At 40.9% G+C, this 25803-nt stretch overlaps 1 protein-coding gene across 11 annotated transcripts in view; it reads left to right on the top strand.

Annotated features, from left to right (window-relative positions):
- The window catches only part of CSNK1G1 (casein kinase 1 gamma 1), a 224109-nt gene that overhangs the window by 54377 nt on the left and 143929 nt on the right, over positions 1–25803 (top strand). For 2 of the 11 annotated variants that reach the window (XM_077939563.1, XM_077939565.1), the window contains exon 1: positions 16758–17606. The exons of the other annotated variants lie outside the window; for them this stretch is intronic. The gene's annotated coding sequence lies outside the window, so the exon portion shown is untranslated. Of the gene's footprint in view, positions 1–16757; positions 17607–25803 lie in introns of those variants that run through there. 11 annotated transcript variants of the gene reach the window in all.

Below are 25803 nucleotides of genomic sequence, written 5' to 3'. Positions count from 1 at the left end.
TCCCTACAAAGGACACGAACTCATCATTTTTTATGGCTGCATAGTATTCCATGGTGTATATATGCCACATTTTCTTAATCCAGTGACAGTCTAGTATTTTCTTGATCAATAGAAAAGGTTGAAATTCTAATTGTTTCCATCAACATTAGGATTCTTTACCACTAAGCTTTGTGATAGGGTTTTTAAAAAAATAATAATTGTTAAAGTTGGTTATTAAAGCTTAAAATTCAAATCGTCAGTCACAAAGTAAATATTCATGAAAGAAACATACTGGTATATTCTTTTTTTTTTTTTTTTGAGACAGAGTTTCGCTCTTGTTGCCTAGGCAGGAGTGCAATGGCGTGATCTTGGCTCCTTGCAACCTCCACCTCTCGGGTTCAAGCGATTCTCCTGGCTCAGCCTCCCTAGTAGCTGGGATTGCAAGCACCCACCACCATGTCCAGCTAATTTTTTGTATTTTAGTAGAGACGGGGTTTCACTATGTTGGCCAGGCTGGTCTCAAACTCCTGACCTCAGGTGATCCACCTGCCTCAGCCTCCCAAAGTGCTGGGATTACAGGCATGAGTCACCACTCCCGACTCAGAAACATACTGATTCTTGAGGAGGTAGATTGTGATGAGGCAGTTAGTGGAAAAATCAAGTCAGTAATTTCTTCGGACAGTCATCAAGGCTGCCTTTTCGTGTTCTGTAGGCAGTCATAGTAACTGTCTTTGTTACCAAAGTGCAGTTATCAAAGCCCTTATTTTTTAAGGAAAAGTATGATAATTCAAAGAAACATGAGGATCAGGACCTTTGTGACACTTTATTTTTATGCCAGTAAGAAGTGTCTGGCTCCTCAATACTGGTTTCATCTTGATTGTTTTATTATTTATTTTCCTTGAGTAGGGAAGAAAAGCCATCTCTCAGATAAGGTTATTTTTTTTATTGTTTTAGCCTAGCTTTACTTAGAAAAATTTTTAGTGAGGTAGATAAAACTCTTTATCAGGTATTGAAATATGTTTTTCCTAAAAGCATGTATTAGGCTGCCCTTCTCACACGAGATGTGTTCTGAAATGACAGATTTGCAACAGATTCTCATTTTCTTTGTAGACTATGTTAACTGAGCAGTACTTGTAAAATAATTCAGTAATCTGAATCTTTGTAGTACCTCTTCTGGAGTTATTAGGGAAAGCAAAAATGGAAATAATATTGTGGTTTCTAGGCTTACCCTAAATTAGGTAGTTACAGAAGTACACTTTTTGGTGAAGGTAAGTTTAACTGCTGTCATCTGTTAGATAAAACAGGGGTCCTGAAGCTCTGGGCCACAGACCAGTAGTGGTTCATGGCCCATTAGGAACCGGGCTGCACAGCAGGAGGTGAATGGCAGGTGAGCAAGTAAAGCTTCATCTGTGTTTAAAGCCACTCCCCATCGCTTGCATTACTGCCTGAGCTCCACCTCCTGTCAGATCAGTGGCAACATTAGATTCTTGTAGGAGCGTGAATCCTATTGTGAACTGCACATGAGAAGGATCTAGGTTGTGCGCTCCTTATGAGAATCTAATGCCTGATGATTGGCCAGAGTCTCCCATCACCTGCAGAAGGGACCATCCAGTTGCAGGAAAACAAGCTCAGGGCTCCCACTGATTCTACATTACGGTGAGTTGTATAATTATTTCATTGTGTATTACAATGTAATAATAATGGAAATTCAGTGCATAATAAATGTAGTGTCTTGAATCATCCCTAAACCATTCCCCCCACCCCTCCATCCCCAGTTTGTGGAAAAATTGTCTTCTGTAAAACTGGTCCATGTGCCAAAAAGGTTGGGGACTACTGAGATAAAAGACTTTAGGCTGGGCACAGTGGCTCACTCCTGTAATCCCAGCACTTCAGCAGGCTGAGGCAGGCATAACACTTGAGGTCAGGAGTTCGAGGACCAGTCTGGCCAACATAGTGAAACACCATCTCTACTGAAATACAAAAAAATTCACTGGGCGTGGTGGTCAGTGCATGCCTGTAATCCTAGCTACTGGGGAGGCTGAGGTGGGAGGATCGCTTGAACCTGGGAGGCAGAGGTTGCAGTGAGCCGAAATTGCACCACTGCCCTCCAGCCTGGGTGACAGAGCGAGACTCCATCTCAAAAAAAAGAAAAGGTCTTAGTAGCTTTGCTGGCTTCATTGTGATAGTTTTCAATTAAAAGCACCTCTTTCAAGCTCTCTGGATGAAATGCTCTTAGAAAATAGTATTCTTTTGTTTTACTCCTGAGACGTACATGTTAGGATTTCTTTATTCCTTCCCTCCCTAGTAATTTTAGCTTATATTTAAAGCTGAGTACATAACTTATGAAAACAAAGATGAATTTGCTAGCCATATAATACTTGTTTTTTGTGTTTTGTTTTTTTTTGGGAGGGGGGACGGAGTCTTGCTCTGTCACCCAGACTGGAGTGCAGAGGCGCAATCTCGGCTCACTGCAAGCTCCACCTCCTGGGTTCACGCCATTCTCCTGCCACAGCCTCCCGAGTAGCTGGGACTACTGGCGCCCGCCAGCACACCCGGCTAATTTTTTGTATTTTTAGTAGAGACGGGGTTTCACCGTGTTAGCCAGGGTGGTCTCGATCTCCTGACCTCGTGATCCTCCCGCCTCGGCCTCCCAAAGTGCTGGGATTACAGGCGTGAGCCACTGCGCCCGGCCCATATAATACTTTTTATACTAAAATTTTCAATGCCTGTAAATTAGTATAAATTGTATTTATCAGAACAATTGGTATTAGTGTGTTTAAGTTGATGTGTTTATAAGTTGGTAATTTTTATATGTTTATTTTTTTAAATTTCAATAGCTTTTGGGGTAAAAGTGATTTTTGGTTACATGGATGAATTGTATACTGGTGAACTCTGAGATTTTAGTGCACCTGTCACCTGAGTAGTGTACATTGTACTCAGTATGTAGGGTTTTTTTTTTAACCCTCACCACCCCTCCTACCTTCCCTTCTTCTGAGTCTCAACTGTCTGTTATACCACTCTACATGCCTTTGCATACTCATAGCTTAGCTCCTTCTTATAAGTGAGAACATTACGGGTATTTGTTTTCCCACTCCTGAGTTACTTCATTTAGAATAGTGGGCTCCAGCTTCATCCGAGCTGCTGAAAAAGACATTATTTTAGTTTAAAAAAAAAAGCTGAGTAGTAGTCTGTGGTGTATATATATCACATTTTCTTTATCCACTCATGGGTTGATGGGCACTTAGGTTGGTTCCATATTTTTGCAGTTGTGAGTTGTGCTGTGATAAACATATGTGTGCAGGTGTCTTTTTGATATAATGACTTCTTTTTTGGTGGGTAGATACCTACTAGTGAGACTGCTGAATCAAGTGGTAGATCTGTTTTAGTTTTTTGTTGTGTGTGAGTGTGTGTGTGTGTGTTTTTTTTTTTTTGAGACAGTGTCTGTCTCTGGCTCTGTCACCCAGGCTGGAGTGCAGTGGCATGACCTCGGCTCACTGCAACCTCCACCTCCTGGGCTCAAGCCAGCCTCCCACCTCAGCCTCTTGAGTGGGTGGGATTACAGGCACACACCACCACACCCAGCTAATTTTTGTATTTTTTTGTAGAGACGGAGTCTTACTATGTTGCCAAGGCTGGTTTCGAAATCCAGAGCTCAAGTGATCCACCTGCCTTGGCTTCCCAAAGTGTTAGGATTACAGCCATGAGCCACGGTGCCCCGCCTACTTTTTGTTCTTTGAGAAATCTTCATAGTATTTTCCATAGAAGTACTAATTTACATTCCCACAAGCAGTGTATAAGTTTTCCCTTTCACTGTATGTGTGCCAACGTCTTTTTTTTTTTTTTTTAAATAGCCGTTCTGCCTGGGATAAGGTGGTATCTTATGGTTGTAATTTGCATTTTTCTGATGACTAGTGATGTTGAGCATTTTTTCATATTTTGGTGGCCGTTTGTGTATCTTCTTTTGAGAAGTATCTATTCATGTCATTTGCCCCCCCCCCCTTTTTTTTTGAGACAGAGTCTCACTCCGTTGCCCAGGCTAGAGTGCAGTGGCGTCATCTTGGCTCACTGCAAGCTCCGCCTCCCGGGTTCACGCCATTCTCCTGCCTCAGCCTCCCGAGTAGCTGGGACTACAGGCGCCCGCCACCATGCCCGGCTAAATTCTTTAGTAGAGACGGGGTTTCACCATGTTAGCCAGGATGGTCTCGATCACCTGACCTCATGATCTGCCTGCCTCGGCCTCCCAAAGTGCTGGGATTACAGGTTTGCCCACTCTTTGATGGGATTTTTTTCCCCTTGCTGATATGTTTGAGTTCCTTGTAGATTCTGGGTATTAGTCCTTCGTTGGATGCAGTTTGCAACTATTTTCTTCCATTCTGTGGATTGTCTGTTTACTCTGATGATTCTTTCTTTCGCTATGTAAAAGCTTTTTCGTTTAATTAGGTTTCATTTATTTTTGTTTTTGTTGCATTTGCTTTTGGGGTCTCAGTTATAAATTCCTTGTCTAGGCCAGTGTCCAAAAGAGTTTTTCCTAGGTTTAGGTTTTCTTCTAGAATTTTTTTTTTTTTTTGAAACGGAGTCTTGGTCTGTCACCAGGCTGTAGTGCAGTGGTGCGATCTCAGCTCACTGCAACCTCTGCCTTCCATGTTAAAGCGATTCTCCTCCCTCAGCCTCCTGAGTAGCTGGGACTATAAGCATGCATCACCACATCGGGGTAATTTTTGTATTTTTATAGAGACGGGGTTTCACCATGTTGGCCAGGATGGTCTCTATCTCTTGACCTCATGATCCACCCGCCTTGGCCTCCCAAAGTGCTCACAGGCGTGAGCCACTGCGCCTGACCTCTTCTAGAATTGTCATGGTTTCAGGTGTTAGACTGAAGTCTTTAATCCATCTTGAGTTGATTTTTATATGTGGTGAGAGACAGGGATCCAGTTTCATCTTTTACATGTGGCTCTCCAGTTTTCCCAGCACCGTATATTGAATAGCATGTCCTTTTCCCATTTTGTTTTTTGTATGCCTTGCTGAGGATTGGTTGGTCCATTGGTCTGTTTATCTATTTTCATACCAGCACCATACTATTTGGGTTACTATAGCCTTGTAATACAATTTGAAGTCAGGTAATGTGATTGCCTCCAGCTTTGTTCTTTTTACTTAGGATTGCTTTGGTTATTTAGGCTCTGTTTTTGGTTCCATATGAATTTTAGGATTGTGTTTTTGAATTCTGTGAAAAACAGTGTTGGTATTTTGATAGTAATTGCATTGAATCTGTAGATTGCTTTGACAGTATGGTCATTTTCACAATATTGATTCTTCCAATCCATGAGTATGGGGTGTATTTCCATTTGTTTGTGTTGTCTGTGATTTGTTTCAGCAATGTTTGGTAGTTCTCCTTGTAGAGATCTTTCACCTCTTTGGTTATATATATGCCTAGGTATTTCATTTAAAAAAAAATTTTTTTGTACCTGTTGTAAAAGAGATTGAATTCTTGATTTGATTCTCAGCTTGGTCATTATTAGTTGTATAGCAGTGCCACTTATTCATGTACATTAATTTTGTAACCTGAGACTTTACTGAATTTATCAAATCTAAGAGTCTTTTGGAAGAGTCTTTAGAGTTTTCTAGGTATATAATATCATTGGCAAACAGTTTGATTTCCTCTTTTTCAATTTTGATGCCTTTTATTTCCTCTTGCCTGATTGCTCTGTCTAGGACTTCCAATACTGTGTTGAATAAAAGTAGTGAAGCTGGGCAGTTTTTCTTATTCCAGTTCTTAGGGGGAATGCTTTCACCTTTTCCCATTTAGTATGATGTTGGCTGTGGTTTGTCACATATGGCTTTTATTATTTTAAGGTATGTTCCTTTTGTGCCTAGTTTGTTGAGGTTTTTATCATAAAAGGATGCTGAATTTTATTGAATGCTTTTTCTGTGTCTATTGAGATGATCATATATATATATATATATTTATTTAAGTTCTGTTTATGTAGTGGATCACATACTTACTGACTTGTGTAAGTAGAACCATTTCTTCATCCCTGGGATGAAACACACTTGATCATGGTGAATTATCTTTTTGATGTGCTGTTGGGTTCAGTTTGCTGGTATTTTGTTGAGCATTTTTAATTTATGTTCATCAGAGATATTGGTCTCTAGTTTCTTTTTTGTTATACTTTTTCTGTTAGGGAAGCTTCCCTATTTCTCAATCTTTTGGAATACTTTCAGTAGGACTGGTACCTCAGTTCTTCTCAGAGTGTCTGGTACAATTTGGCTGTGAACCTGTCTGGCCCTGGGCTTTTATTTGTTGGCATTTAAAAAATGGCAGAGTCAATCTCATTGCTTATTATTGGTCTGCTCAGGACTTCTGTTTCTTCCTGATTCAAGTGAGGAGGGTTGTATGTTTCCAGGAATGTATCCATTTCATCTAGATTTTCTAGTTTGTGTGCATAGAGGTGTACATAGTAGTCTCACATGATCTGCCATTTCTTAGCTGTGTAGTATTAGGCCAATTACTTATCCTCTCTACTCTTTTCTTTCATGTAAAGTGATAATCATACCTCTTTCATAGGATAGTTGTTAAGATAGTCCAGGTGAAGTGTCTTGTATAGTGACTGGTATGCAGTAGGCACTTAAAAGATGCTTGTCTTATTACTGTAAAAATTTAGAGATGTGATTTAAGGCCTAAAGTTATAATAGTTAAAGGTAGTTATAATTATGGAGCTTTTAAAACCTTTATTTAAAGTAGTTGTGAATCTACTTCTCTGCTGTTTTAGTAAATTTGTTGTAGAAATGATTATATAATCTTTTGTGATTCTGGGGCTGTAAGAGTTTCTCTTGGTATGGAGTAAGTAAGCCATTATAATATGAGAATAAGGCAGTACTAACTGTCAGGATATGTGCATTAGTTTTTAGGCAAGCTCACCACCTATACCTTCTCCAATTAATAGAATTTGGAGTTATTTTTACTGAAAATAATGAAAGATGAATCTGAAAACTGAGCATATACATTTATAGAATTCAATTGGATGCCTGCTATGCTGCTTATGAGTGAGGTAATGTAACTGAAGCTATATCCCAGTGAAGGTAAAATATCACTAACAACCACTTGAAATTATGTTGCTCAATTCTCCTTAAAATATACTTTTATTACTGTGTAGCTATAGGGGATGATTACAGGAAAAAGTGTCCATTGCCCAGATATCACAAATACTGAAAACAACAAAAGAATTATTTATTAAATCCTGTATTAATCAAGTTCTCATGATTCAGATGCTTTTTACGTGTTCAGTAGTTACCCTGCTAACACATTACAGAGTACCGGACTGTATGGTAATAATTTCACTGTACAATACAAGCTAATTTAGTAGCATTCTATTGATGAAAACTTGAATGTATTTATACATGAAAATGTACTTACTCCCTAAAAGAATAAATTTTCTTGTGATAATATGTGCATTTGTTGCACAGTCAGCAGTGACTGTTTTTTTTTTTTTAATTTTTTTTATTTTTTATTTATTTATTATTTTGTTGTTGTTGTTGAGACGGAGTCTCGCTCTGTCGCCCAGGCTGGAGTGCAGTGGCCGGATCTCAGCTCAATGCAAGCTCCGCCTCCCGGGTTTACGCCATTCTCCTGCCTCAGCCTCCCAAGTAGCTGGGACTACAGGCACCCGCTACCTCGCCCGGCTAGTTCTTTGTATTTTTTTAGTAGAGACGAGGTTTCACTGTGTTAGCCAGGATGGTCTCGATCTCCTGACCTCGTGATCCGCCCGTCTCGGCCTCCCAAAGTGCTGGGATTACAGGCTTGAGCCACCGCGCCCGGCAGCAGTGACTCTTAAGAACCATAAAATAAATTTCATGAAGTTCCTTTATAATTAGGCAACAAGAATATGTGGTCCTAGGGTGTATTAGGTTCTCTAGAAGGACAGAACTAATAGAATATATGTATATATGAAGGGGAGTTCATTAAGCTGAATTGACTCACACAGTCACAAGGTGAAGACTCACCATAGGCCATCTGCAAGCTGAGGAGCAGGGAAGCCAGTCCGAGTCCCAAAACCTCGAAAGTAGGGAAGCGAACAGTGCAGCCTCTAGTCTGTGGCCGAAGGCCTGAGAGCCTCTGGCAAACCACTGGTGTAAGTCCAAGAGACCAAAAGCTGAAGAACTTGGAGTCCGATGTTCTTCGAGGGTAGGAAGCATCCACGGGAGATAGATGAAGACTGGAAGCTCAGCAAGTCTGCTCTTTCTGTCTTCTTCTGCTTGCTTTATTCTACACATTTTGGCAGCTGATTAGATGGTGCCACCCAGATTAAGGGTGGGTCTGCCTCTCCCAGGCCACTGACTCAAATGGTAATCTTCTTTGGCAGTAGCCTCACAGAAACACTCAGGAACATCACTTTACATCCTTCAGTGCAATCAAGTTGACACTCAGTATTAACCATCACATAGGACAACCATGTGCTTCTGTATTTATAAGTTTGGGTAATCAGTGTAGTGTTTATAAATACATAGTAGAGTAAGTCAGGGGCTTTTGAGTCAGGCTGTCAAGTATTCACTTGACAAAAGTGTCAAAGCCTCTACTGCTTTCTAGTTTTGTTACGCACCTTACTTGGTTTCCTCATCTGTGAAGTGAGAATTACAGTAACAGTATTACTATCCATAAGGTAGCTTCTGGAAGGATTTAATGAATTAATATATTTAAATCATTTAAAGTATACCTGGTGCATAAAGGCCCAATAAGATTTAGATGGTATAGTTGTTACTGTTCTACACTGTGACAGATGTCTTAAAGTGAACTATTTTTAGAGAACAGTAAAATCAGCTGGGAAAACAGAGGCTTCGTTTTAAGAACACTAGTATTCCTTTTGCATTTCCACATAGCTATAGAGTGAGAAGATAAGGGGATAGTGGCCTTTTGAAGGAAAGAGGGGAGTAAATATAACTTTAAAGATTTTAATTGGATGGGTGAAATTGTTTATATGTTTTAAGTATAGTCAGTAATTAAATATTTTTTTGAGACTGGACAAAAGTTAAATAAAAGAATAGTAATTATATTCAATGTCATAGCAGATCTTAAACCACAGCTTTTTTTTTTTTTTTTTTTTTTTTTTTTTTTTTTTTGAGACGGAGTCTCACTCTGTCACCCAGGCTGGAGTGCAGTGGCCGGATCTCGGCTCACTGTAAGCTCCGCCTCCCGGGTTTACGCCATTCTCCTGCCTCAGCCTCCCGAGTAGCTGGGACTACAGGCGCCCGCCACCTCGCCCGGCTAATTTTTTGTATTTTTAGTAGAGACGGGGTTTCACCGTGTTAGCCAGGATAGTCTCGATCTCCTGACCTCGTGATCTGCCCGTCTTGGCCTCCCAAAGTGCTGGGATTACAGGCTTGAGCCACCGCGCCCGGCCTAAACCACAGCTTTTCAAGTTGCCAGTAAATACCACGCAAACGCAAGAGGAGGCTGGTTGTAGTAGTTTACGCTTGTAATCCTAGCACTTTGCGAGGCCAAGGCAGAAGGATTGCTTGAGGCCAGGAGTTCAAGACCAGCCCGGGCAACATACTGAGACTCCATTTTTCAAAAAGGAAAAAGGAAAAATTAGCCCGGCATAGTGGTGTGAGCCTCTAGTCCTAGGTACTCAGGAAGCTGAGACATGAGGATTGCTTGAGTCCAGGAATTTGAGGCTACAGTGAGATGATTGTGCCACTGCACTCCAGCCTGGGCAACAGAGCGAGGGAAAAAAAAAAAGAAAAAAAAGAAAAAAAAAACAAAAAACAAGAGGAATGTAAAAGTGCAATGCATTTTACAACGCTATGATTAAAGTGAACTCTATCTTAAATTATATAAAAACTGACTTTGTTTTACTTATTTATTTTTTGAGATAGGATCTCCTCTGTCACCCAGGCTGGAATGCAGTGGCACAGTCTCCTGCTCACTCCAGCCTCTGCCTCCTGGGCTTAAGTGATCCTCCCACTTCAGCCTCCTGAGTAGCTAGGACTATAGATGCGCACTACCATGTCTGGCTAATTTTTGTATTGTTTAATTAATTTATTTTTTTGCTAGAGACAGTGTTTTGCCATGTTGCCCAGGCTGGTCTTGAACTACTGGGCTCAAGGGTTCCACCCATCTTGGCCTCCCAAAGTGCCGGGATTACAGGCATGAGCCTCTGTGCCTGGCACGTACCAAATGAGATTAAAAATTTGCTTTGGCCGGGCGCGGTGGCTCAAGCCTGTAATCCCAGCACTTTGGGAGGCCGAGACGGGCGGATCACGAGGTCAGGAGATCGAGACCATCCTGGCTAACACGGTGAAACCCCGTCTCTACTAAAAAATACAAAAAACTAGCCGGGCGAGGTGGCTGGCGCCTGTAGTCCCAGCTACTCGGGAGGCTGAGGCAGGAGAATGGCGTAAACCCGGGAGGCGGAGCTTGCATTGAGCTGAGATCCGGCCACTGCACTCCAGCCTGGGCGACAGAGCGAGACTCCGTCTCAAAAAAAAAAAAAAAAAAAACTTGCTTTGGGCCAGACATGGCAGCTCGCACTGGTAATACCAGCACTTTGGGAAGTCAAGGTAGGAGGATTGCTTGAGCCCAGGAGTTCGAGACCAGCCTGGGCAATGTAGTAAGACCTTGTCTGTATTAAAAAAGAGAGAGAGAGAGAGAGAAAACTTGTTTTGCATGTACCAATTGAGAGTATAGTATGTGCTTGAAGGGAAAAAGGTTTAGCTGTTGAACAGCTTTGGGAGAAATAACCAAATTGCTTTGTGGGTATTTCATGCACAAAACTAGGAAAGAGAAATGAATATGGGAAGATTCAAGCTATAATAAGACTTTATGTTCCATGAGAGGAGGATATTACATATTATAGAATACTGATTTCAGAAGGCAAAAGATATTTACTACTTAGAGTAATTTAGTTAAGAAAAAAGAAAAAAATACAGTAAAATGTTAGATAAGATCCAATTAGAGGCTACCAGGCACTCTTGTGAGGTTTGTTATTGCCTTCTGTGGTTTATCAGTAGCTTAGTGGGAACTATAGAAAAATAATTCAGGCTTTATGTCCAAAATCATAACTCTAACTCCCTCCATTCTTCTCTACTTTCATTAGGTGGAGGAAAGTCTTGCTCAAGGAAAATTTAACAATATGGCCATTTCATAATTAGAAAACTTTATTAATACTGGTGTTAGTTCTTTGACCAGACACTTTTAAACTTAGCGTGTTCATGGCCTTAATTTAGTACAATATCAGAAGCAGCTGTCTTCATATTAGCGAATAGCCCATAGATTTTTATTAATTTTGTGCATGGTATATTATGGCCATTTCTCTTTATATCATAAAACTATCTGTCATAGAAATGCTTTAATTATGCTGGGTGCAATGGCTTGTGCCTGTAATCCCAGCCCTTTGGGAGGCTGAGGCAGGAGGTTCGCTTGAGCCCAAGAGTTTGAAACCAGCCTGGGCAACATAGCACAACCTAGTCTCTTCCCCCACTAAAAAATAGAAAAATTAACTGGGCATGGTGGTGTGTGACTGTGGTTCCAGCTGCAGGGAAAACTGAGGCGGGAGGATTGCTTGAGCCCAGGAGGTTGAAGCTCTATTGAGCCATGATTGCACTGCTACATTCCAGCCTGGGCAACAGAGCAAGTCCCTGTCTCCAAAAAAAAAAAAAAAAAAAGCTTTTATTATTTCAGTGGAGAATAAGCTGTTATTTTCTTATGTGATGTGATGCTCATTTCCTTAAATAATACATTAAATTGTTATTTTTTTGTATATGAAATTGAAAAATTGGAATTTTTCTCTTGAATAAGAAACAGAAATGAATTAAACTTATCTCATTACCAATACTAATCATACTATTCTGAATTTCTCTATAGAGAGCATTATAAATATCTCATACTCTTGCTTTTATATTACAAATTTGTATTGTAGGGTGAACAAGATACTTTTTATCTTTTTTTTTTTTTTTTTTTTTTTGAGACGAAGTCTTGCTCTGTCGCCCAGGCTGGAGTGCAGTGGCGCGATCTCAGCTCACTGCAAGCTCCACCTCCTGGGTTTACGCCATTTTCCTGCCTCAGCCTCCCGAGTAGCTGGGACTACAGGCGCCCGCCACCTTGCCCGGCTAGTTTTTTATATTTTTTGGTAGAGACGGGGTTTCACTGTGTTAGCCAGGATGGTCTCGATCTTCTGACCTCGTGATCCGCCCATCTCGGCCTCCCAAAGTGCTGGGATTACAGGCTTGAGCCACCGCACCCGGCCCTGATACTTTTTATCTTAAACAGGGTATTTTCCTTTGTGTTTTGTGAATTCCCACCTTTGTTTTTGGCAATGTAGATCACTTACGCTAAAGATTTTAAAAGCCATATTTCACTTTAAGAACTTGAGACCAGAGGTTACAAACTGGTGGTGTGGACAGTGTTTAAAATTTTTAAAAAATTAATTGCCAATATATAAAAACTGGGAGATTTTATTAAAATTTCAGTGTTAAGCAACTTCTGAAAACTCAGAGCTGGCAACATTGCATGGGACCCATGCTCTTTTTGTTTTTTTGAGACAGCCTTGTTCTGTAGCCCAGGCTGGAGTGCACTGACGCAATCTCAGCTCACTGCAACCTCCGCCTCCCAGGCTCAAGCGTTTCTCTTGCCTCAGCCTCCCAAGTAGCTGGGATTACAGGCACTTGCCACCACACCTGGCTAAATTTTGTATTTTTAGTAGAGACAGGATTTCACCATGTTGGCCAGGCTGGTCTTGAACTCCTGACCTCAAGTGATCCGCCTGTCTCGGCCTCCCAAAGTGCTAGGATTACAGGCATGAGCCACCGTGCCTGGCCCCATATTTTTATATGGCAAAATACAATAGGAGCAGAAATAGCTGTGCCTGTTAGGTGGGACACCCACTATTCACTTTGCCACTCTACACCTTCCCAGTAAAGAATCAATATCTGGTACTTCTGAGCATTGTAACCTCTTCATTAATGCATTTGTTTTTTTGATGTGTGCCTGTTTTGGTAGAATTATCTAGAGAATAAGAAAAAGGGCTGGGTGCAGTGGCTCACTCTGTAATCCCAGCACTTAGGGATGCCAAGCCTGTGGATCGCTTGAGCCCAACCTGAGAAACATAGTGAGACTCTGTCTCTCCAAAAACTAAACAAAAATTAGCCAGATGTCATGGTGCTCACTTGTTTTACCAGCTACTCAGGAGGCTGAGGTGGGAGGATTGCTTGAGCCCAGAAGGCTGAGGCATCACTGCACTCTAGCCTGTGTAGCAGAGTGAGACCCTGTCTCCAAAAAAAAAAAAAAAAAAAAAAAAAGCCCTGGTCTACTTAGACAGTCATTTGTTTTATACAAGCAGTATTTTTCTTTTATGCTTTATTCAAGATAAAGGTATTACATTTTATGTCTGTAACACGCATACAGGGGGTGAACCATGATAGCGGATTGCCTGAGCTCAGGAGTTTAAGACCAGCCTGGGCAACACGGTGAAACCTCATCTCTACTAAAATACAAAAAAAATTAGCCGGGTGTGGCGGCATGGGTCTGTAATCCCAACTACTCGGGAGGCTAAGGCAGGAGAATTGCTTGCACCTGGGAGGCGCAGGTTGCAGTGAACGAGATCGTGCCACTGCACTCCAGTCTGGGCAACAGAGGGAGACTCTGTCTCAAAACAAAACAAAACAAATTCAACTAACTGAAATAAGCTTATAGTAATTTAAAATTCAGGCAAGTATTGCTTCCATAAAGCAATCACCTCAAGAAACCACTTATTCTAAAAGTGCTACTCAAAGCATTTTTGGGAAAAAAAAAAGGTATATTTCCTTTGAATATTCTCAGAATGTCTGTCATCCTTTGAGAGTAGATGCATTTTAATAATAGTAATACATGTAATTTGACAAAAAAATCAAATGGGAAAAATTTTATTAAGTAGTGAGAAACCAGCTCAGAGTCTAACATGTGAGACTCTGGGTGATACCAGGTTTTATCCAGCATCACAGTAAATTTGAACCTCATTAGAAACATTTGTCCAAAGTAAATAGTTCTCTGGAAAAGATGATATTATAAATGTAAGTTTAGGTCAGGCGCTGTGGCTCACACCTGTAATTCCAACAGTGTGGGAGGCTGAGGCAGGTGGATCACTTTGAGCCCAGGAGTTGGAGACCAGCCTGGGCAACATGGCAAAACCTTGTCTCAAAAAAAAAAGTACAAAATTTAGCCTGGTGTGGTGGTGTGTGCCTGTAGTTCCAGCTACTCAGGAGGCTGAGCCAGAGATCACTTGAGCCTGGGAAGTAAAGGTTGCAGTGAGCCAAGATCATGTTGGCCAGGCACGGTGGCTTATGCCTGTAATCCCAGCACTTTGGGAGGCCGAGATGGGCAGATCACCTGAGGTCAGGAGTTCAAGACCAGCCTGGCCAACATGGTGAAACCTCATCTCTACTAAAAATACAAAAATTAGCCAGGCGTGGTAGCATGCGCCTGTAATCCCAGCTACTTGGGAGGCTGAGGCAGGAGAATTGCTTTGAACCTGGGAGGTGGAGGTTGCAGTGAGCTGAGATTGCACCACTGCACTCCAGCCTGGGCGACAGGGCGAAACTCTGTCTCAAATAAAAAAAAAAAAAAGAGCATGCCACTGCACTCCAGTCTGGGCAACAGAGTGAGAGCCTGTCAAGAATGAATGAATGAAAGAAAGAGAAAAAGAAAGAAGGAAAGAAGGAAGGAAAAAGGAAGGAAAGGGACTAGTTTACACCCAGCAGCCCTCCAAACCTACCTCCCTCCCAAAATAATGAGATACAATGAATTAACCAAAAAACAATAATACCAAAGGATCAGTAACAAAACTTCAGAGTGATGAAAACCAGGTGACTGCCCTAATCTCATGCCACAAATTTCTAGAAATGTCTTTCAGAAACAGTATTATTTATACCAGATGGAAAGAAAATCATTTGCAGCTTTTTTTTTTTTTTTTTTAACCATACACTGTTGTTAGAACCACATAAAGTTTAGAAACTCCTACTGATACGTCACGGGAAGAAGAAAGTTAGTTGGGTATGTAATTCAGTTGTGTCTTGAGGCCACAACAACAAAGCCATAAAAAAAATACATGATTAATTTATTTGTAAAAATATGTATATAAATATATATGTCCTTCCTCTTTAATAAAAGCTCTTAAAAGTAAGTCACAGTTGACTTACTTTTACCTGGAAGAACTCCCCACCTAAGTTGGATAAGGTTTAGAAGTGAGGTCATTAGGTGAGAAAATTGGCAGCAGTCTCAAAATCCTTTTCCCAGCTATATAGCAGTTGCTTAAGCCCCTGGCTTCCTGTCCATCTTTGTCAGGAGAAATGAATGAACTAACTAGAGAAACTGATATTATTTACCAGGTAAACTCAAGAAAAAACAATTGCAGTAATTGTAGGCTAAAGATAGACCACGTTTGAAATATCCCAGTTGAAAAATTATTTTGAAAACAGACATGAGGCTGGATGTGGTGGCTCATGCCTATAATCCCAGCACTTCGGGAGACTAAAGTGTGAGGATTGTTTGAAGCCAGGAGTTTGAAACCAGCCTGGGGGACATAGTGAGACCAAGTCTCTGCGAAAGAATTTAAAAATTAGGTGGGTGTGATGGTATGCCCCTGTAGTCCCAGCTATACTTGGGAGGCCAAAGTGGGAGGATCACTTGAGCCCAAGAGTTCAAAGCTGCAGTGAATTTTGATCACACCACTGAACTCCATCGTGGCCAACACAATGAATCCCTGTTGCAAAACAAATCAACAAGTAAAAACAGATGAAATGTAATTCACCACATTAACAAAAATAAAGAGAGAAACCTTATCACTTTGATGGATACAAAAAAAGTCTTTGATAATATTCACTAATAGTTCACAATACGAAAAGCTTCACAATAGGATTTAAAAGGAACTTAATCTGATAGACTCTACAAAAACTCTATGGAAAACTTTAGGTTGTACACAGTGGCTCATGCCTGTAATCCCAGCACTTTGGGAGGCTGAGGCTGGTGGATCACCTGAGGTCAGGAGTTTGAGACCAGCCTGGCCAACATGGTGAATGAAACACTGTCTCTACTAAAAATACAAAAATTAGCCGGGCGTAGTGGCGCACACCTGTAATCCCAGCTACATAGGAGGCTGAGGCAGGAGAATTGGTTGAACCTGGGACACGGAGGTTGCAGTGAGCCTAGATCCCGTCACTGCACTCCAGCATGGATGACAGAGTGAGACTCCGTCTCAAAAAAAAAAGTTCCACGTCCCTAAAGGCTGTGACATAATAATAACAATAATACGAATTATGATGTAGCAGTACGAGCTGCAGACAAAACCCCTCAGACACCAAAGGGCTTTATTCGGCCAGGAGCATCAGCAGACTTAGGTCTCAAAAAACCGAGCTCTCCGAGTGAGCAATTCCTGTCCCTTTTAAGGGCTTACAACTCTTAAGGGGGTCCGCATGAGAGGGTCATGATCGATTGAGCAAGCAGGGGGTACGTGACTGGGGGCTGCATGCGTGGGTAATTGGAACAGAACAGGACAGGGATTTTCACGATGCTTTTCCTTACAATGTCTGGAATCTGTAGATAACACAAGCAGTTAAGTCAGGGGTTGATTTTTAACTATGAGGCCCAGGGCGCAGCTCTGGGCTGTCTGCCTGTGGATTTCATTTCTGCCTTTTAGTTTTTACTTCTTTTTTCTTTGGAGGCAGAAATTGGGCATAAGACAATATGAGGGATGGTCTCCTCCCTTTATGATAGACAAGCTATATTAACTTTTTTTCTTTTTCTTTTTTTTTTTTTTTCAGAGTCTGGCTGTCTCATCCAGGCTGGAGTACAGTGGCATGATCTCAGCTCACTGCACCCTCTGCCTCCTGGGTTCAAGTGATTCTCCTGCCTTAGCCTTCCAAGTAGCTGGGACTACAGGCGTGTGCCACCATGCCTGGCTAATTTTTGTAGTTTTTTTTTTTTTTTTTTTTTTTGAGACGGAGTCTCGCGCTGTGTCACCCAGGCTGGAGTGCAGTGGCGCGATCTTGGCTCACTGCAAGCTCCGCCTCCCAGGTTCACGCCATTCTCCTGCCTCAGCCTCCGAGTAGCTGGGACTACAGGCGCCCGCCACCACGCCCGGCTAGTTTTTTTTTTTTTGTATTTTTAGTAGAGACGGGGTTTCACCATGTTAGCCAGGATGGTCTCGATCTCCTGACCTTGTGATCCACCCGCCTCGGCCTCCCAAAGTGCTGGGATTACAGGCTTGAGCCACCGCGCCCGGCCAATTTTTGTAGTTTTAATAGAGACAGGTTTTGCCCTGTTTTCCAGGCTTGTCCTGAACTCCTGGCCTCAAGTGATGAGCTCACCTTGGCCTCCCAAAGTGTTGGGATTACATGCATGAGCCACTGCGCCCAACCTGCCTTAACTTTTTCTGTTTTTTTTTTTTTGTTTATTTTAAAAAGCAAAGCTGAGTGCCAGTGGCTTATGTTTTTAATCCCAGTGCTTTGAGAGGCTGGGGTTGGAGGATTGCTAAAGGCCAGAAGTTCAAGGCTGCAGTGAGCTCTGATCATGCTCCTGCACTCGGGCGTAGCTAACAGAGCGAGACCCTGTATCTTAAAAAAACAAAAAAAACCCAAATGTGTGCTTTAAATAGATAAATTTTATGGTAGGTGAATTATATCTTAATAAAGCCATTTTTAAAAAATATAGATTTGACCCATGGAGAAATTTTGCCACAGAAAGGGGGCATAAATACAGTATTCAAGTGAGGAAGAGCGTTCAGTGTGTTAGAAGAAATTTTAAGTCACTCAAGGGAAGGAGAATTAGCTCCTTTGAAAATAATTTGTGGACATGTTAAAATCACTGCACAGATTTAAAAAAAGATTGTTTTAGGGAGACAGTTGTGAGGCCAGTGCACTTTTGGCTCAGTTGGAATGAATGGGTAAGTGAGTGGGCAAGCAGGATCATTTGGTTGGTGTGGCAGAAGGGAGGAGGGCTCAGGCTTTGGACTCCTCTGGCTATGTTTGACAGTGTGACCTAGTCAGTGAACATAATTCTCTGAGTCTCAGTGTCCTCTTTGAAAAGGAATAATTGCCTTTACTAAGGCAAGTAATTCCAGTTTGACTCCACTGAATAGGTCACACAGCACCTAGAGTCAATCGTTTAGAAAATGTAAATGCTTTTCGAAAGCTAAATCCCTTTAAGCATAAATGTCAGTTCCCTTCTTAAATGGGTTCTTATTGGAATATCAGCGACCTATAAAATCCTGAACAATGGACTTCTGCTACCTCTTCACTTTGCTCATTGTAATCCCTGCGTTGCTGGTCTTCTTTCACCAAAAGCCTTTCTTAATAGGCTACTGCTCTTCCCTGTCTGGAAACTGTGTTCCCTAGCTCTTGACAAGGTTGGCTCTATCTCTTCCTTGAGGACACTGTTTAAATGTAGCTTCTAATTTATATTTTCACAACAATGTACAAGGATTCCCTTTTCTTCTCATCCAAACCAATACTTGTTATCTTTAGTTTTTTTTTTTATAATTGCCATCTGACAGAGTGAGAATGTAAGTTAGTATCTCCTGTTATGCAAAACTGTATGGAGGTTTGTCAAAAAACTAAAAATAGAATTACTACATGATGCAGCAATCCTACTTCTGAGTATTTACCCAAAAGATTTGAAATCAATTTGTTGAAGAGATGTCTGCTTTCTTATGTTCATTGTAGCATTATTCACAATAGCCAAGTTACGGAATCAACCTAAGTGTTCAGCACATGAATCAATAAAGAAAATGTACACACACACGCATGCACACACACATATACATATTCAGCCTTAAAGAAGGAATTATGTCATTTGTGGCAACTTGGATGGAATTGGAGAATATTTTATTATGCTAAGTAAAATAAGCCAGGCACTGAAAGACAAACACCGTGTGTTCTCACTTATAGGTGGAATTTGAAACAGTTGAACTCATAGAAGCATACAGAGACTAGAGGGTTGAGGAAGTGGAGAGACCATGGTTAAAGGGTACAAAATCTCAGCTAAGGGATATATATAATATATATATTTTTTAATTCTGTTGTACAGTGTGGTGAAGATAGTTTTTGTACATTTTTAAATTGCTGAGATAATAAATTTCAAATATTCTTACCACAAAAATGTTAAGTATTTAAGGTAATGGATATGTTAACTAGCTTGATTTAATTATACATTATATTCATAAATTATAACATTACTTTGTACCCCTTACATTTATATAATTATAAATTGTCAACATACAATTAAAAACATTTTTTTAAATAAATGTGTCTTCTAATAAAAAGCTTCCCACCCCTCTGTCTAAAACTCTTCCATGCTGTGCATAGTGACACATGCCTGTAATCCCAGTTTCTCAGGAGGCTGAGGTGGGAGAATCTCTTGAACCCATGTGTTCAAGGCTGCATTGCACTGTGATCGCACCTGTGAAGAGCCACTGCACTCCAGCCTGGACTACATAGCAAGAACACATCTCTAAATATGAATAAAATAAAACTTTCCTCTTTGATTTCACCGTAATTCTTAGTTTAGCAGATCTTTGATATGTAGCATGGTCCTGATTTGTGGTTTTTTTATTCATGTGTTGGTGAGGCCCTCTCTACACTAGAAGTTCTGTGAGCAGAGGAGCTATATATGTCAAGTTCACTGTTATATCCTCAGTGGAATAACCCAGTTTTAGTCACAAAGGAGGCACTCACTGAATAGTTATTAAAAAAAAATTTTTTTTTTGCCATATACCTACAGCCTTCTAACTTTTATTTTTAAGATTAAAACAAAAAATGTTCTTGGTTTTTGAGTTTTTTCTTTTCTTTTTCTTCTTTTTTTTTTGGCTCCCAGCAGTAAACAACTACTTTGAGATTTTTTTCTTACGTTTTAAAAATTATTATTATTATTATTATTATTATACTTTAAGTTCTGGGGTACATGTGCAAAACATGCAGTTTTGTTACATAGGTATACACGTGCCATGGTAGTTTGCTGCACCCATCAACCCTTCACCTACATTAGGTATTTCTCCTAATGCTATCTCTCCCCTAGCCCCCCACCCCACAGCAGGCCCCAGTGTGTGATGTTCCCCTCCCTGTGTCTATGTGTTCTCGTTGTTCAACTCCCACTTATGAGTGAGAACATGCAGTGTTTGATTTTCTGTTCTTGTGTTAGTTTGCTGAGAATGATGGTTTCCAGCTTCATCCATGTCCCTGCAACGGTCATGAACACATCTTTTTTTTTATGGCCTCATAGTATTCCATGGTGTGTATGTGCCACATTTTCTTCATGCCGTCTATCATTGATGGACATTTGGGTTGGCTCCATGTCTTTGCTATTGTGAATAGTGCCGCAGTAAACATACGTGTGCATGTGTCTTTATAGTAGAATGATTCATAATCCTTTGGGTATATACCCAGTAATGGGATTGCTGGGTCAAATGGTATTTCTAGTTCTAGATCCTTGAGGAATTGCCACATTGTCTTCCACAATGGTTGAACTGATTTACACTCCCACCAACAGTGTAAAAGCATTCCTGTTTCACCACATCCTCTCCAGCATCTGTTTCCTGACTTTTTAATGATCTTCATTCTAACTGGCGTGAGATCGTGTCTCATTGTGATTTTGATTTGCATTTCTCTAATGACCGGTGATGATGAGCATTTTTTCCATATGTTTGTTGGCTGCATAAATGTCTTCTTTTGACAAGTGTCTGTTTATATCCTTTGCCCACTTTTTGATGGGGTTGTTTGTTTTTTTCCTTGTAAATTTGTTTAAGTTCTTTGTAGATTCTGGATATTAGCCCTTTGTCAGATGGATAGATTGCAAAATTTTTCTCCCGTTGTGTAGGTTGTCTGTTCACTCTGATGATAGTTTCTTTAGATGTGCAGAAAGAAGCTCTTTAGTTTAATTAGATCCCATTTGTCAATTTTGGCTTTTATTGCCATTGCTTTTGGTTTTTTGGACATGCAGTCTTTGCCCATACCTATGTCCTGAATGGTATTGACTAGGTTTTTATGTAGGATTTTTATGGTTTTAGGTCTTACGTTTAAGTCTTTAATCCATCTTGAGTTAATTCTTGTATAAGGTGTAAGGAAGGGGTCCTGTTTCAGGTTTCTGCATATGGCTAGCCAGTTTTCCCAACACCATTTATTAAATAGGGAATCCTTTCCCCATTGCTTGTTTGTGTCAGCTTTGTCAAAGATCATATGGTTATAGATGTGTGGTGTTACTTCTGAGGCCACTGTTCTGTTCCATTGGTCTATATATTTCTGTTTTGGTCCCAGTGCCATGCTGTTTTGGTAACTGTAGCTTTGTAGTATAGTTTGAAGTCAGGTACCCTGATGCCTCCAGCTTTTTTCTTTTTGCTTAGGATTGTCTTGGCTATGCGGACTCTTTTTTGGTTCTATATGAAGTTTAAAGTAGTTTTTTCCAATTCTGTGAAGAAAATCAGTGGTAGCTTGATGGGGATAGCATTGAATCTATAAATTACTTTGGGCAGTATGGTCATTTTCGCGATATTGATTCTTCCTATCCATGAACATGGAATGTTTTTCCATTTGTTTCTATGCTCTCTTATTTCGTCGAGCAGTGGTTTGTAGTTCTCCTTGAAGAGGTCCTTCACATCCCATATAAGTTGTATTCCTAGGTATTTTATTCTCTTAGTAGCGATTGTGAATGGGAGTTTACTCATGATTTGGCTCTCTTGTTTGTCTGTTACTGGTGTATAGGAATGCTTGTGATTTTTGCACATTGACTTTGTATCCTTAGACTTTGCTGAAGTTGCTTATCAACTTAAGGAGATTTTGAGGCATGGTCTCACTCTGTCGCCCAGACTGCAGTGCAGTGGTGCGATGTCAGCTCATTGCAACCACCACCTCCCAGGTTCAAGCAATTCTCGTGCCTCAGCCACCCGAGTAGCTGGGATTACATGCATGCACCACTGCACCTGACTAATTTTTATAGGCGTGAGTTACCACACCCAGCGACAATTTTTTTTTTAAACTATTTTTTAAGAAGACTGGTTCTCACTATGTTGTCCAGGGTGGAATGTAGTGGCTATTGACAGGCCTGATCATCGTGCTCGTAAACCTCGAATTCGTGGGCTCAAGTGAGCCTCTCACCACAGCCTCCCAAGTATCTGGGAATACATGTGTGTGACACCACACCTGGCTTCACAAAATATTTGTTGATTGAACTAGGAACACTTTGAATAAATGTAGTGGTTTGTATTTTTCCTTTTTGACACCTGGAAATTATCCAAACTCCTTCAGTAATTGCTGTTATTCTTGAAGGTTCATTTATGTAGAAATAGTATTTAAAAATGCGTATGTAAGCTGGGCACGATGGGTCACACCTGTAATCCCAGCACTTTGCAAGGCTGAGGCAGGTGGATCACCTGAGGTCAGGAGTTCGCAACTAACCTGACCAACAAAGTGAAACCCCATCTCTACTAAAAATACCAAAATTAGCTGGGCATGGTGGTGCATGCCTGTAATCCCAGCTACTTGGGAGACTGAGACAGGAGAATCCCGGGAGGTAGAGGTTGCAGTGAGCCGAGATTGTGCCACTGCACTCCAGCCTGGGTAACAGAGCGAGACTGTCTCAAAAAAAAAAAGTGAATAAAATAAAATGCATATGTATGTATGTTTTTCTTTTTTCCTTTTTTTTTTTTTTTTTGAGATGGAGTCTAGCTCTCTTGCCAGGCTGGAGTGCAGTGGCGCGATCTCGGCTCACTACAACTTCTGCCTCCTGGGCTCAAGTGGTTCTCCTGCCTCAGCCTCCCGAGTAGCTGGGATTACAGGCACGTGCCACCACACCCAGCTAATTTTTGTATTTTTAGTAGAGATGGGGTTTCACCATGTTGGCCAGGATGGTCTCAATCTTCTGACCTTGTGATCTGCCTGCCTCGGCCTCCCAAAGTGCTGGGGATTACAGACGTGAGCCACCGTGCCCAGCCTCTTTTCCTTTTTTTTGAGATAGAGTCTTTCTCTGTCACCCAGGCAGTAGCATAGTCATAGCTCACTGCAACCTCGAACTCCTAGGTTGAAGGGATCCTTTCACCTCAGCCTACCAAGCAGCTGGGGCTACAGGTACACACCACCGTGCCCAGCTAATTTTTTTTTTTTTTTTAGAGAGACACGGTCTCACCACATCACCCAGGTTGGTCTTGAACTGCTGGGCTCAAGCAGTCCTTCTGTCTTGACCTTCCAAAGTGCTGGGATTACAGGTATGAGCCACCACACCCAGTCTTTTTTTTTTTTTTTTTTAAACAGTTATTTAAATCTTCTTTTCTTGTACAAGATACAGTACATTTCACATATGGCCCTTTTCCTGTTGGAGAAGGTGAATCAAGTGGAGAGAAGTAAATTGATATTGAGGCTGAGAATAAAATTGCAGATTTCTAGCCTGATTTTTCTACCTCTCACCTACTTTGTGCCTATGTAAATAGGCTGTTTCTTCATCGCCAGGGAAAAGTGAAAGAGGAGCTGACTATTGACAATTCCAGAAAGCACCCAGATAAGAATACTTAGAATTGGATCTAAAACAAAACCTACCGACCTCTTTTTTGGGGAGAGACGGGGTCTGTCTGTCTCCCAGGCTGGAGGGTAGTGGTGTGATCACAGCTCACTACAGCCTTGACCTCCTGGGCTCAAGTGATCTTCCTGCTTCAGCTACCCAAGTAGTTGAGACTACAGGCATGTGCCACCTTCCTAATTTAAAAAAAGTGTCTGTTTGTAGAGATGGGGTCTCAGTATGTTGACCAAGCTGGTATTGAACTCTTGGGCTCAAGCAATTCTCTTGTCTTGACCTCCCAGAGTTCTAGGATTATAGGCATGAGCCACCACACCTGGCCAAAATCAGTTTCTTGGCTATAAGTTTTCATCTTTTGATGTTCTCTTATGCCATTTAAAATGGGTGAAAATTTGGGTTATAGTCTTCTAATGACTGTTGCCTTTTCACAGTGATCACAATGGTAACACATGGCACATAATTAGGGCAAGATATACCTTAAATGTCTGTTTCCCGAAACAAGCAATTACAGTGCCCTTCTTATGTACTCCTTTTAGCAACTCGCCATAGCACTAATCACAATGCATTGTAATTGCTTGTTTACTTGTGTAGTAGCTCTAGTAGCTTGGTGAAGGTTGTCACATTCACCATTTTATTTGCAGGGTACTTGTGACAGGTACTGTAGTCATGGTACTTGTGATTATCTTTTTCTTTCTACTCAGAATGATGGCAAGAATTATGATGTCTGGAGTTTGGATTTTTTTAGCCTTATGAGATCTGTTCATTGGTTGAAAACCAAGATTGAGAACTCATTTTCATGTGTAAGTGAGTGTGTGTGTGTGTGTGTGTGTGTGTGTGTGTGTGTGTTTTATTCACTAAGTCTTTGGGAACTTACCATGCTAGGCCCTGCAAATAAAATGGTGAATGTGACAACAGTTTTTACCTTCACAGAGCTAATACAAGAGTAAACAAGCAAGAGTAAACAAGCAAAACAAACAAACAGTGCAGTGTGATTACTGTTATGGTGAGTTAACTAAAAGGAGTACATAAGAGGGGCACTGTAATTGCTTGTTTTGGGAAACAGATATTTAAGGTGAAAACTAAATATGAGCATAAGTTAACATAATGAAGAGCAGAGATAAAGGGGGATCCAGGTCCAGGGCCCTTTGGAAGCCTTGAAGTAAGTTTGATGTTCATTAACATAAAATGTAAGGGAACAGTTTAACAGAAATTAAGCGGAAGAGGTAAGCAAGTGCCAGATCTGGAATGACCTTAAGCCATGTAAGGATTTTGTTTTATACTAAAGAAAGTCAGAAGACTGGAAGAGGCTGCTAGAGAGTTGAGGGTCCTCAGAGGTTGATGAAATCATAGAACAAATACAATGAGAGTAAATGAGTGAGAGAGCTGGAAGGCAAATAAAATCAAAGTGCCACTGTATTTTGCTTTGGCTCCCTTACTTTAATAATGAACAGTTCTTCTAAAAATGTGTATGTAACTAGTGGGCATTGTAGCTCATGCCTGTCATCCTAGCACTGTGGGAAGCCAAGGCTGCAGCATCTCTTGAACCCAGGAGTTTGAGACCAACCTGGGCAATATAGTGAGACCTCGTCTCTACCAAAAAAAAAAAAAAAAAAAAAAAAGTACAACAGGTAGAACAGACAAATTTATGACATTGAGATTAGTTGTTTTCACTGATAAAAGTAAGGGATCTGAAGATGTAAGCCCAAAGACATAAATTTTATTTATAATTTACTTTTTAGTTATAGGATCCAGTTATTTCCAGAGATCAACATTATAAAGAAATAAGATAAAAATAAGTATTACAGATTAAGTGGATAGTGTTTTCTGTGCCTTTTTGGCAAGTACAATACAAAGAACATTTTTTCCCCTGACCACGTAAGAGTATGTTGCTGACAGGCTGGGTGCGGTGGCTCACGCCTGTAATCCCAGCACTTTGGGAGGCTGAGGCGGGTGGATCACGAGGTCAGAAGATCAAAACCATCCTGGCTAACACGGTGAAAGCCTGTCTCTACTAAAAATACAAAAAATTAGCCGGGCGTGGTGGCGGACGTTTGTAGTCCCAGCTATTTGGGAGGCTGAGGCAGGAGAATGGTGTGAACCCAAGCGGTGGAGCTTGCAGTGAGCCGAGATCGCACCACTGCACTCCAGCTTGGACGACAGAGTGAGACTCCGTCTCAAAAAAAAAAAAAAAAAAAGTAAGTCGCTTACAAGATGTTTCATAAATCCTAGTACTTTAGTATACTACTAAAATGTAGTCTGAAGATTAGATATACTGTGGTGTGTGTGTATATATGTATGTATATGAAATA

This window comes from Macaca mulatta, chromosome 7 (genome assembly GCF_049350105.2).
Source record: "Macaca mulatta isolate MMU2019108-1 chromosome 7, T2T-MMU8v2.0, whole genome shotgun sequence".
NCBI classification, from domain to species: domain Eukaryota; kingdom Metazoa; phylum Chordata; class Mammalia; order Primates; family Cercopithecidae; genus Macaca; species Macaca mulatta.
The sequence above is the reverse complement of the archived record's forward strand: the minus strand, read 5'-3'. Positions and strand labels throughout refer to the sequence as shown.